This window comes from Staurois parvus, unplaced genomic scaffold, assembly GCF_062004578.1.
Source record: "Staurois parvus isolate SC_StPar_1 unplaced genomic scaffold, SC_StPar_1.0 ptg000176l, whole genome shotgun sequence".
Taxonomy (NCBI): Eukaryota; Metazoa; Chordata; class Amphibia; order Anura; family Ranidae; genus Staurois; species Staurois parvus.
The window spans coordinates 151,099-163,218 of NW_028317972.1; positions in this window are offsets into that span (position 1 = coordinate 151,099).

Below are 12,120 nucleotides of genomic sequence, written 5' to 3' on the forward strand. Positions count from 1 at the left end.
TTGTGGAATTTTCTGTTCAATTCCTGTCCTAGAGCCACAACAGGTAGCCAGAGGAAGTCTTTCAAAAGTAAGACAAAATCACATCTTACACAGCTGTCACCAGAACAGCTCTCCCTGATGGAAGATTCCACTCCATTTTTGTTCTCATGACAAGCAAAAAATGAATCCATCTTTGGAGTCTCAGAATCGGCTTTGAAATGGATTAAGCCATATCTTACTGATCGCTGTCACTTTGTTTCTCTTGGCGGATTTCAGACTGAAGTTGGTCCAGTCAAGTACAGTGTTCCTCAGGGCTCAATCTTGGGTCCCTTACTTTTTAGCATTTACATGTTTCCACTTGGCCAAATGCTTAGATCACATGGGCTCAATTATCACTTCTTTGCTGACAGATATACATCCACATTAAACTGGATTCTACTTTGGCTGCTTCTCTCCTATCTAACTGTATTTGTGATATAAAAACTTGGATGGTCCATACTTTCCTTCTATTAAACTGTGACAAGACTGAAGTCATGCTTATTGGAACCCCTCCATCAATTGTGTAAGGCCAGTCCTGGTAGCCTATCGATGGCCCTGTGCTTGAGCTTCAGTCTAAATTGATAAATCTAGGGGTGATATTTGATGCTAGCTTAACCTTTGGTCCACATGTAGAAAATGTTGCCAGAACATATTTTTTCCACTTGAGAAACATTGCTCGGCTGCATCCTATGCTATCATACACTGTAGCTGAAAAGCTAATCCATACATTTGTGTTCTCCTGACTTAACTAATGCTCTACTCGGTGGTGTACCTAAATCCACTATGAATTGACTACAATATGTACAAAATTCCTCACTAGGTCTGGTACCAATTACCATATTACCCCTATCCGAGAGTCCTTGCACTGGATACCGGTCAGGTTTCGCATAGCCCTTAAAGGATAAGTTCACCTTTGGAACATGTTACATGTTCCACCCGTTTTTAGGGTGGAACATGTAACATTCCCATAGCCACAGCAGTGCCCGCTGCCCCCCTCTCTCTGACAGATAGTACAGGGAGAAGTCCCTCCTTACTATCTGTCAGATTTGAAAACAGCGTAGCTGTGTGGGACTCCGCCCACACTGCCACGTTACTCATTCACAGAGTTCTGTGAATGCATGCCTACAAGTCTCGGCAGCCTTAGTGGCTGTCGCCTTGTAGTTTCAATTAACTACTACAGTGCCGTGGAGCACCATGGTACTTCATTCAAGCTTCCTGTCAGAATATCTGCTTGACCGTACATCCCATACAGCTAGCAGATATTCTGACAGGTCTGCAGGAGAGCTGCATGGTATCAGCGATCTACTGATCACTGGTGCAATGCTTTACAGGCTCCTTTGGACAAAAATAATAAATGCACATTTTATTTACCTGCAAAAAAAAAATGTGCATTTATCTTTGTCCAAAAGGTGAACTTATCCTTTAAGAGCCTCTTGCTCACCTATAAGGCTCTTCATGGCTTGGCACCCCATTATCTGTCCAAACTTTTAACTACTTACTCCCTCCTCGTAACCTTCACTCCTCAAATTCTGGTCTTCTGTGTATCCCCCCTACTCACCTACACTCAATGGGAGACAGAGCCTTCTCCTGCTTTGCTCCAAAACTCTGGAATTCACTTCCATGGAATATCAGAGAGTCATCTCTAAACTCATTCAAATCAAATCTAAAAATCTTTCTTTTGGACAACTTTTGCTTAATTGTCCTTTTTTTTCCTTTGTGTTATACTTCCTATTTCTTGAGTTTTCTTTGTAAAGCATTTTGAGAAGCTACCCTCAAAGGCGCTATATAAAGTTTATTATTATTACATATTTGGCCACCAGGTCAAGTAGATAGGGTGAAAAAAGAAAAGTAGGATTCCAGACTACAACATAAAAATACCCTTGCAGTGGGGTCCACCAGCATTGCAAGGGTCAAATTCTCATTATTTCCAAGGGGTAGAGGATTAAGTAGTATTACTTACCCTGATCCCTGTTTTAGCAGGCTCTAGAGCTGTCCTCTTTGCCCCGAAGATCTGGCCTGTGAGCTGCCCCTCGGTGTCACTCAACAACCCTGCATTGGATGTGGAGGGGCGAATGCGTGGCTGTGAACTGCTTGGAGAGAGGGTTGCACCTGGTCACCCAGAAAGAGGGAGCATGATGGAGAATGGAATAAGGTAAGTATTCCTCCTTATTTCGGCACCACTAGACATAACAAGCATTTAAGCACTTCTCTGTGGATGTGTCAGAAATAAAGTAAAAAAGAAGTGTGAGAAGAAGGAACATTTCAGCAAATGCTCTGCAAACACTATGGAAAAGGGTGTAAATCTATTTATTATTTAACATGTTAGCACAGAAAGCAAGGATGTACAGCAACTAATATCAACCAATCAGATTTCTTGTTTTACCAGTGTAAAGCATTTAGGACAAGGAACTATAACCACACATTGCTTGCTTCATCCATTGCATTTTGCAATATAAAATAAATTCGATAGATGTAACATGATCTACTGCTATCTGCTGGAACAGGCAACATTCGCTTACAGCCGAACTCCACCAACCCCCCTATTTCCTTCCACTTTCATTGGAGTACCCTGCACCCTTAAAAAAAAAAAAAACACAAAACAAAAAACCCACAATATACAGTGCCTTGAAAAAGTATTCATATACCCTTGAAATTTTCCACATTTTGTCATGTTACATCCAAAAACGTAAATGCATTTTATTGGAATTTAATGTGATAGACCAACACATTGTGGCACACAGGTGTGAAGTGGAAAGAAAATCAAAATTGTTTTTCAAAACTTTTTACAAATAAATATCTGTAAAGTGTGGCGTGCATTTGTATTCAGACCCTTTTACTCGAATAACCCTAACTAAAATCTAGTGGAACCAATTGCCTTCAGAAGTCACCTAATAAGTAAACAGAGTCCACCTTTGTGTAATTTATTCTCAGTAATAATACAGCTGTTCTGTGAAGCCCTCAGAGGTTTGTTAGAGAACATTAGTGAACAAACAGCATCATGAAGGCCAAGGAACACACCAGACATGTCAGGGATAATGTTGTGGAGAAGTTTAAAGCAGGGTTAGGTTACAAAAAAATATCCCAAGCTTTGAACATCTCACAGAGCACTGTTCAATTCATCATCCAAAAATGGAAAGAGTATGTCACAACTGCAAACCTACTAAGACATGGCTGTCTACCTAAACCGGGTGTCTGCAACCCGCGGCTCCGGAGCCGCATGCGGCTCTTTTTCACCTTTCCTGCGGCTCCGGAGCACACTGCCCACCAGGTGACAGGCAATAGGGTCGGCAAGCCGCGGCTCTTTTAATGCAGATCTTCTGTGTGCCGGGCACCCGCTGGCAAACATTGGCTGTCAGGATGTAGGCGGGGCAGCCCGGATGTAGGCGGGGCAGCGTGACGAACTCCTCTCCTCTCACAGTCCGCCCTGAAGACCAGAACGGCGCGGGAACACGGCGAGAGGAACGCGCGGAGCAAAGGTAAGTGAATTCACACAATATGGGGGATGAATTACTATAGGGGGGATGAATTACTAAAGGGGGGATGAATTACTATATGGGGGATGAATTACTATATGGGGGATGAATTATTATAGGGGGGATTAATTACTACGGGGGATGAATTACTATGGGGGATGAAGTACTATATGGGGGATGAATTACTATAGGGGGGATGAATTACTATGGGGGATGAATTACTATATGGGGGATGAATTACTATATGGGGGATGAATTACTATATGGGGGATGTATTTTCAGTTTTAAAAATGTTTCTCTCAAAATAAATTTCAATCGTGGTTTTGGCGAGATTTGGCTCAGTCGAAAAAAAAGGTTGCCCACCACTGACCTAAGGCTATGATTGTGATTATGACGATACACTGTGGCCCTGATTAACCCTTTGCTTACTGGGCCCTTAAACCCCCTTCATGACCAGAGCGTTTTTTGCAATATATGCAGTGTCGGATTTGTTTTAAATGTTGCAATGGTTTTGCGGCTCCCAGTCTTTTTTTCCCTCTCGGAAACGGGTCCAAGTGGCTCTTTATGTCCTAAAGGTTGCAGACCCCTGACCTAAACTGACAAGCCAGGCAAGGAGAGCATTAGTCAGAGAAGCAGCCAAAAGGCACATGGTAACTCTAGAGGAGCTGCAAAGATCCACAGCTCAGATGGCAGAATCTGTCCACAGGACAACTATTAGTTGTGCACTCCACAAATCTGGCCTTCATGAAAGAGTGGCAAGAAGAAAGCCATTGTTGAAAGGAAGCCATAGAGTCCCATTTCCAGTTTGCGCAAAGCTATGTGGGGGACACAGCAAACATATGTAAGAAGGTGCTCTGGTCAGACGAGACCACAACTGATTTTCTTGGCCTAAAAGCAAAATGCTATGTGTGGCAGAAAACTAACACTGTACATCACCCTGAGCACCCCATCCCCACCGTGAAACATGGTGGTGGCAGCATCATGTTGTGGGGATGCTTTTCTTCAGCAGGGACAGGGAAGCTGGTCAGAGTTGATGGGAAGATGGATGGAGCCAAATACAGGGCAATCTTAGAAGAAAACCTGTTAAGAGTATGTAAAAGACTTGAGAATGGGGTGGAGGTTGACCTTCCAGCAGGACAATGACCCTAAATATACAGCCAGAGCTACAATGGAATAGTTTACATCAAAGCACATTCATGTGTTAGAATGGCCCAGTCAAATTCCAGACCTAAATCCAATTGAGAATCTGTTGCAAAACTTGAAAATTGCTGTTCGCAGATGCTCTCCATCCAATCTGACAGAGCTTGAGCTATTTTGCAAAAAAGATTGGGTAAACATTTCGAGACATCCCCAAAAAGACTTGCAGCTGTAATTGCAGCGAAAGGTGGTTCTACAAAGTATTGACTGGGGGGGCTGAATACAAATGCACTCCACACTTTTCAGATATTTGTAAAAAATTTAGAAAACCATTTATTATTTTCCTTCTGCTTCACAGTTATGTGCCACTTTGTGTTGGTCTATCGCATAAAATCCCAATAAAATACATTTATGTGTTTGGTTGTAACGTGACAAAATGTGTAAAATTTCAAGGGGTATATATACTTTTTCAAGGCACTGTACATACCTTTATGCCAAGTATTTTGGGTCTGATCCAGTCACATCATCTAAACTCTCTTCTCCCTTCTGCAATGGGCAGATCAGCACTGTGCAATGACGCAATGCTCCTCTCTATGTAATTATCCTGTGAGTCCAGGGTGGGGTGTGGATCCTTGTGTCACGCGTTCACCTGACACGCCACACCCACAGCGACTAGCTAACCGAGGCACGCACGTGCGGCCGTGACTTCGGGTAAGAGGGAATAAGGGGGACTTAACTCTGAATATATAAAACCGTATATAAGACCAGCCGTGAGACCAGCCCGCACTACCTCTTGGCCACCACCGGAGGGAGACTCCATTCCAATCCAGTCAACCGTCCACACACTGGCAGATAGAAATCTTACATACAATCTGGTGCACTAATTAGAGTTGAGGAGCAGCTTAGCAATCACACACCCTTCTAGGATCCCTCCAGCTATCCTACAAGCTAGAACCCTGGTGTTAATCACTCTTCCACTGTCCACACCCCCCCCCACACAGACATACCACAAACGGTAGCTTGCCATCACCCAACAGAACGGTCTGCTGGGACACCCCACACACACAGATCTCCATCTGGCAGACCTGTCACCTTTACAATCTGCACACAATCTGCCAACACACAGTGCAATTGCATACATATTGGCAATGAGCTTGACCGAGCATTTAAAGACACTAAAATACAATACAATCTAATCTCTCCGGAGATATGAGCCCATGCTTAAATACCCAGAAGTCACATTCATTTTAAGATTTAATATCCCAAAGTGGGCAGTGCATAAAATATGTACAAAATATAAAAAGTTACAGAAAATACAAAAAATACAAGAAGAGGCACAATTGGCTATTGACTATAAAATAAAAGGGAATAAAAAACAGAAATAAAACTTTTACCAAGATTTATCCTGCGACTGGAGCAAGTCAGAGAGTCCATAATCTGTTAGTCGATCGAAGCAGCTCCATACGAATTACCATGTCCAAATATCAGGGTCCTCAATTTATGGGGATATGGACGTGGGTTGGACATTAGTCCTTGGACAATTGACTCTGGGGGGTGTTCCTGTGTTCCAGGCTGTTCTGGGTGCTGAACTGCCCAAAGTCAATTGGACCAAGACCGGCTTGAATCACCAAGTCGGGGATTGAATTTCCAACACCAGCGCATCAGTCCGATCGCGACAGTACCAATCACTGTTTTGCTATCGCACTCCAGCGCCACATAACCCTTTCCTGCATTTTTCTGGCATTCTACCTAGGCCACAAATATAGTTTTTATATGCCGATGTAGCCTACAGAGTGCCCCATCAGAAGGAAGTATTTTCATCTCTCTGAAACTAATATTTTAGCTTTTATGAGGGATGAAACATACTCCTTTGATGTATGTATATACTTTTAGAGCTCTCTTAGACAGATCGGAGCCCCCCTGGTGTCATGAAGCCGAAACGTCTACGTTTCTCTTTTCAGCTTCAGGAAGATAGCCAAGTCTGATTACATATAGGTGACGGAATCTTATTAGCACCCAGGTGCCACTTCCAGAGGAAGCTAGGTCCCTTCAGATGGTAATGGGTGAGCACATGTCTCTGAGTATTTTTGACTGAATATATCTTTAAAAACAAGGAATGAACTAAATTTACAATTACATATTGCTACAGGTCACATTTCAGCTACTCAAATCTGTACATTTATGTCACACCTTGACACCCCTGAGTTCACAGAAAGTGGGCTAAATAACACTGTGCATTTTTCAACCAGGAACAAGAGGGGCACCACAATGCTGGATCGCTGGTCTGCAAGGAACAATGCCAGAGATCAGGTGAGTATGGTTGTAACTTTTTAACTGTGCTTGGCCTAAGACAGAATTTTGCTAAGTGCACATTTCTTGGCCAGCTGATCCCAGAAGATACACCATATAAACACTGATGCTCAGCCAGTACAAACGATTATGTTTATATTGAGTGATCATTTAGGTCTCCATCTTTAAGGAAACCTATGATTATCAATTCTGTTTAATATTTCCAGATTCACTGATCTGGATTAAGGCTAGGTTCACATCTATGCAGATTGCAAATTGTGTGATTTCACAGTGCATTATGTGGTGTGCTTTTGAAAATGCGTTTTGCGTTTGTTGTTTTTTTGCCAATAGCAAAGTATTGACTTTGATGTAACTTGGATGCGACTTTGATACTACATGAGTGCCAAAGAGTGTAAAGTCGCATCTGTCAAAAGTAGCTTCAAAATCGCATCCAAAGTTGCAGCAAAGTCAATACTTTACAGTTTTTGGTGCGGTTCTTTTGAAGTCTATTACATGCAAAACGCAATCTGCTGTGGGAAAAAAAAAGTTTCTGACCCTTTCCAAAAAACACACCAGCTCAAAATGCAGAGAACTAGATCCATAGGAAATTGTGGTAAATGGACTGTAATGCACTTCTGCAAACTAGAAAAAGCACTGAAATCCGCATATGTGTGAACCTAGTGTAAGTATGCAAATAAAGACTTCTGATTTTGCTCTGACTTCACAGGCTGCATATACTTTCCAGGTCAGTGACTTAGCATGTGCTAAAGTGAAGGGTTAGGCATTACTGTTAGACAAAGAAGTCCGTAATTGCAGCCTCCATGTTTTGTTGGCACAAGTTTCCTTCTTCTGCATTTCCAGGGCAATTAAACCACCCATTTTTTTTTTGTATTTTCTTAGGACAGAGGCCCTGTAGAATAAATTACATATAAATTACATATGCAAAATGGCTAATGTGCATGGGTGAGGCATAGCTCAGTCCCACAACTTTTGAACTAACTCACACAAACTGTCAGTGGGACTTTGAAAGAGGTATGCCATTGAAGAGACCATTTATTGTAAAAAACATACAAATTTTATTGAAATTTCTAGTTGCCTGGCTCTCATACTAACCCACTTGATTAATACCCTGAATCATCTACATTGAACAAGTAGGAAGAGAAGTAGTCCTGACATACTTCTGATGGGTCTGCAATTCAGTGGTAAGCAAACCAGCCAAGCAACTAACATTTTTAGGAGGTCAGCAATGGCAGAAAACAGATTTCTAATGACAGGTTTATGTCCAGTGGGATCTTTTAGCGAAATAGCCATATGCACAAATATAATTACCAAGCTCACATTTCTACAGTTTTAAACCAGTGTGAGAACACTCCATAAAAAACAGCCGCCTGTTGGAAGTTCAGGGCAATTAAAATGCAATCTCTGTATATCAAGTAATGTCTTTTTACAAGTAATATGTTTCAGCTTCATGGCACGGCACAGCAGTGGAGAAGTGCATGAGCTCAGTGGCGAAGGACAGCTACTGAAAAACACAATTTTCCATCTACAAAATTAAAGAAACCCCAGTCTAAATACATATAGCTCCATCACTACAGTTTTTAAATGGCAGACTTGTTTAGATCTCAATAACCCTGTAACAATTTGTTCTCTGTTCCTGAAAGGGCGAGAGATACTAAGGTGCAAATTACCGGATCTTTAAGGGCCCTTTTAAAATAAAGCAATTTGTAGCATAAATGTGCATTGTGGTAAGGAAGCCCATTCATTAAGCATGAGCTGCCAAGACACCACAACAGATGAAAAAACACGCATAACCCTTTTTTTCAAAATGCAGCGCACTGAATTGGCCCTTAAAGTGTATCTAAAGTAAAACCTTTGTTTTTATTTTGGAGGAAGTAGGGAAGGCTCAGAACCTCTATCAGGTTGATGTCTGTGTCCCAGCTGGGAGATTGACCTTACCATTTGTTTTTGTGGCAATTGCCACTGGGACAGGAAATAATGTGAAGTCCAAAATATTACAACGGTCATCAATCAAGGTGTCCAAAAGAACACTGAAAGCAAAATGAAAAAACTGAGTTTCTAAAACAAAAAGGTGTTGGACTTTAGAGGACATTGTATTAATATTGGTTTATTTCACTACTGCTGTTTTTCTCATCCAAGTCAATCAGAATGCAAAGGCAACTCAGAAAGAGGACAGCAGCATCTCACATCACCATAAATTGGTCAGTTTGCCAAAGCATAATGCAAGCAGCGTTTTATGTGCTGCTCTTTATCAAAAAGTTCAGCTCACTAACGGTTTTACCAAGGGGATCAGCTGAATATACTTCATGCACATTATATCATTGATTTTTTTTTTTTTAGGCGTTTTGTATAAAAGTCAATACAAAATGATTCCCACAATGGTTTTCACTTCTTACAATAGCACTGCCTTCTGGTTGATGTTAATTGTGGGGCTCTAAGAGGTGCCTCCTGAGACGAGCAGAAAAAAGAAGCCATTCCAGATAGAGATAAGAACTATTCCAGAAATAAAGGCTTACAATATGTAATGATTGCACATGCACTGATCAGCCATAACATTATGATCACCGACAGGTAAATTGAAAAACATTTAGTATTACAATGGCACCTGAAAGTGGATGGGATATATATATATATAAGGCAGCAAGTGAACATGTTGTCCCTGAAGTTGATGTATTGAAGGCATAAAAAAAAATGGGCAAGTGTAAGGATTTGAGCAACTTTAGCAAGATCCAAATAGCTAGAGAACTCGGTCATAGAATTTCCAAAACCGCAGCTCTTGTGGAATGTTCCCGGTTCCTAGTCTGCAGTGGTCAGGACCTACCAAAAGTGGTCCAATGAAGGAGAACAGGTGACAGAGTCACATTGATACACGTGGGGAGTGGAGGCTGACCTGCGTAGTCTGATATAATAGAAGAGCTGCTGTAACTCAAATTGCTAAAAACTTAAAGTGGTTCAGATGTGAAAACAATTTTACCTTAATACACACACAGCCCAACTCGGGAGCAAGCCCACGAGTGCCCCCAAGCAAGAGGAAGAGAAGGAGCCTAGAACACTGGAGGACCGAAGAAGAGAAGGTTCGGGGCCACTCTGCACAATGGTATTGTAACAGGTAAGTAGAACGTTTTTTAATTTAGGGGAAAAAAACACTCCGGTGGTGACGTCATTTCCGGCGCGGATGCCATCTTAGGACTCCCTAAAGAACCCATGCAAGTACACCCATACATGAGGTTCGAAATGCTGTATAGAAGAAAATGTACCATGTGAGTGTCCTGTGTATATTATTTTAATTACTGTGTTAATAAATGATAATACACTATGGAGGCTTTTCTCTTTGTGGACCATGTGGGAGCTGATTTTTCTGGATAAGAGCCATTTAGGATATTCCTAGAGGATACGCTTTAACCCAAGGGGGATCCAGGAGTGATCCATAAGGCATTTAGGCCCTTTTAGGGTCACAGCAAGGAGGTGAGGAGCCAATCTAGCTGTGTGTGGAGTCATCACCAGAGCCTACAAACGCACAAGATTCACCTGCATGATTGCATTTATTGTTGTGGACACTGGTGGCACGTTTTGTTTTAAGATATTACTTTGAGTGAGGTGTTCATTTATATTTACTTGCTGTATATATAGATTTTTTTTTTCTGATTTCAGCGGTTTATTTATGGTATGAATAGAGTGTGTTGACACTGAGCACTTGTTTTAAAGGGTATATCCCCTGTATTAGGGGGCTTAATATTAGTCATTTCCACCATATGCACAATATCGTGTGATGTTGCACTGTTTTAGCATTCATTCTCATTGGATTCACTGTTTGTTCCACCATTATGTCACATTTTGTTTATGTTGAGATTTAGTTAGTTTTCACCAGAGCACTACACTTATTGATTGTTATATTTTGGTTTTTCACTTTAGGTAATAAGGAGCAGGTGTAGCAGCTTATTTTTAGTTTGAGAGCAGGAGGTTTTCCCCATTTCTTGATAAATGTAGGTCCAGTGTTAGAAAGTTGGGTCTCCGTCAGAGGTTATGGGTCTTACAGTAGGACAATGACCCAAAGCACACATTAAAAAGCACCCAAAAATGGTTTAAGAAAAAGCGCTGGAGAGTACTAAACTAGCCAGCAATGAGTCCAGACCTCAATCCCATAGAGCACCTGTGGAGAGATCTCAAAAATGCCACTGGGAAAAGGAACCCTTCCAATTTGTGAGACCTGGTGCAGTTGGCAAAAGAAGAGTGGTCCAAAATTCCAGTAGAGAGGAGTAAGAAAATTATTGATAGTCACAGGAAGTGATTGATTTCAGTTATTTTTTCCAAGAGGTTTGCTATCAGATATTAAATTGAGGGTGCCAATAATTTTGTCCAGTCCATTTGGTAATGAGATATAGGAGTGAAAGCAGTTAAAAAGTTTATATAGTTCAGTGAATTGATGAGTTGTTTTCTGAAATAACATTGGAGCTGCATAATGGGGTCTGCTTAGATTCAAACTGTTTAAAATGGTTCTAAAGTCACAAGTGGTTTTTTCCAATCTTAATGTATTACCTGCATTAAGGTTAAAAAAAAAAAAAAAAAAAAAGAAAACAAAAAAACACCACACCTTTCACTAACCATTTGCTTCCCCTCTCCCTAAATACTTACCCGAGTCCTGTATTGATCAAGCTGTCTGCATCAATACTGCTCTTTCTCCCTAGTCTCACAGGGCAGATCGATAGCTGCAGGAGGCTTTGACTCCTGCTGCTGTCAATTAAATCCAGCGAGGAAGGAGCTGGGGGATGGGGCCAAACCCCTGTTCTCCAGCGGGGGACCCCAGAAGAGGAAGTAAGGGCTGCTCCGTATAATTCCTGTGCACAGAACAGGTAAGTATAAAACTCTTTTTTATTTGACTGAAGTTTACAACATTTTAGGGAATTATGGAAAAAAGAAAATCAGTTGTAAGCAAAAGGTCCTTAGATAAGCAAACTGCATAAATGGCCATAAACTCTAACATGGTTGAAAACAGAGCTTTGATTTATCAAAATCAAGGAAATCAAAAATCCAATTTACATGAGTGTAAGCATATGCAAAAGGATATACAAAGTCTGTAAAGATCACCTCAACTAACTGTACACGCTAGCAAAATGTTTTCTCTCGTATTTGAGCTCATAAAAAAAACTGCAGCAAAGGCAAAATAGTGATGAGGCATTTGCTTACA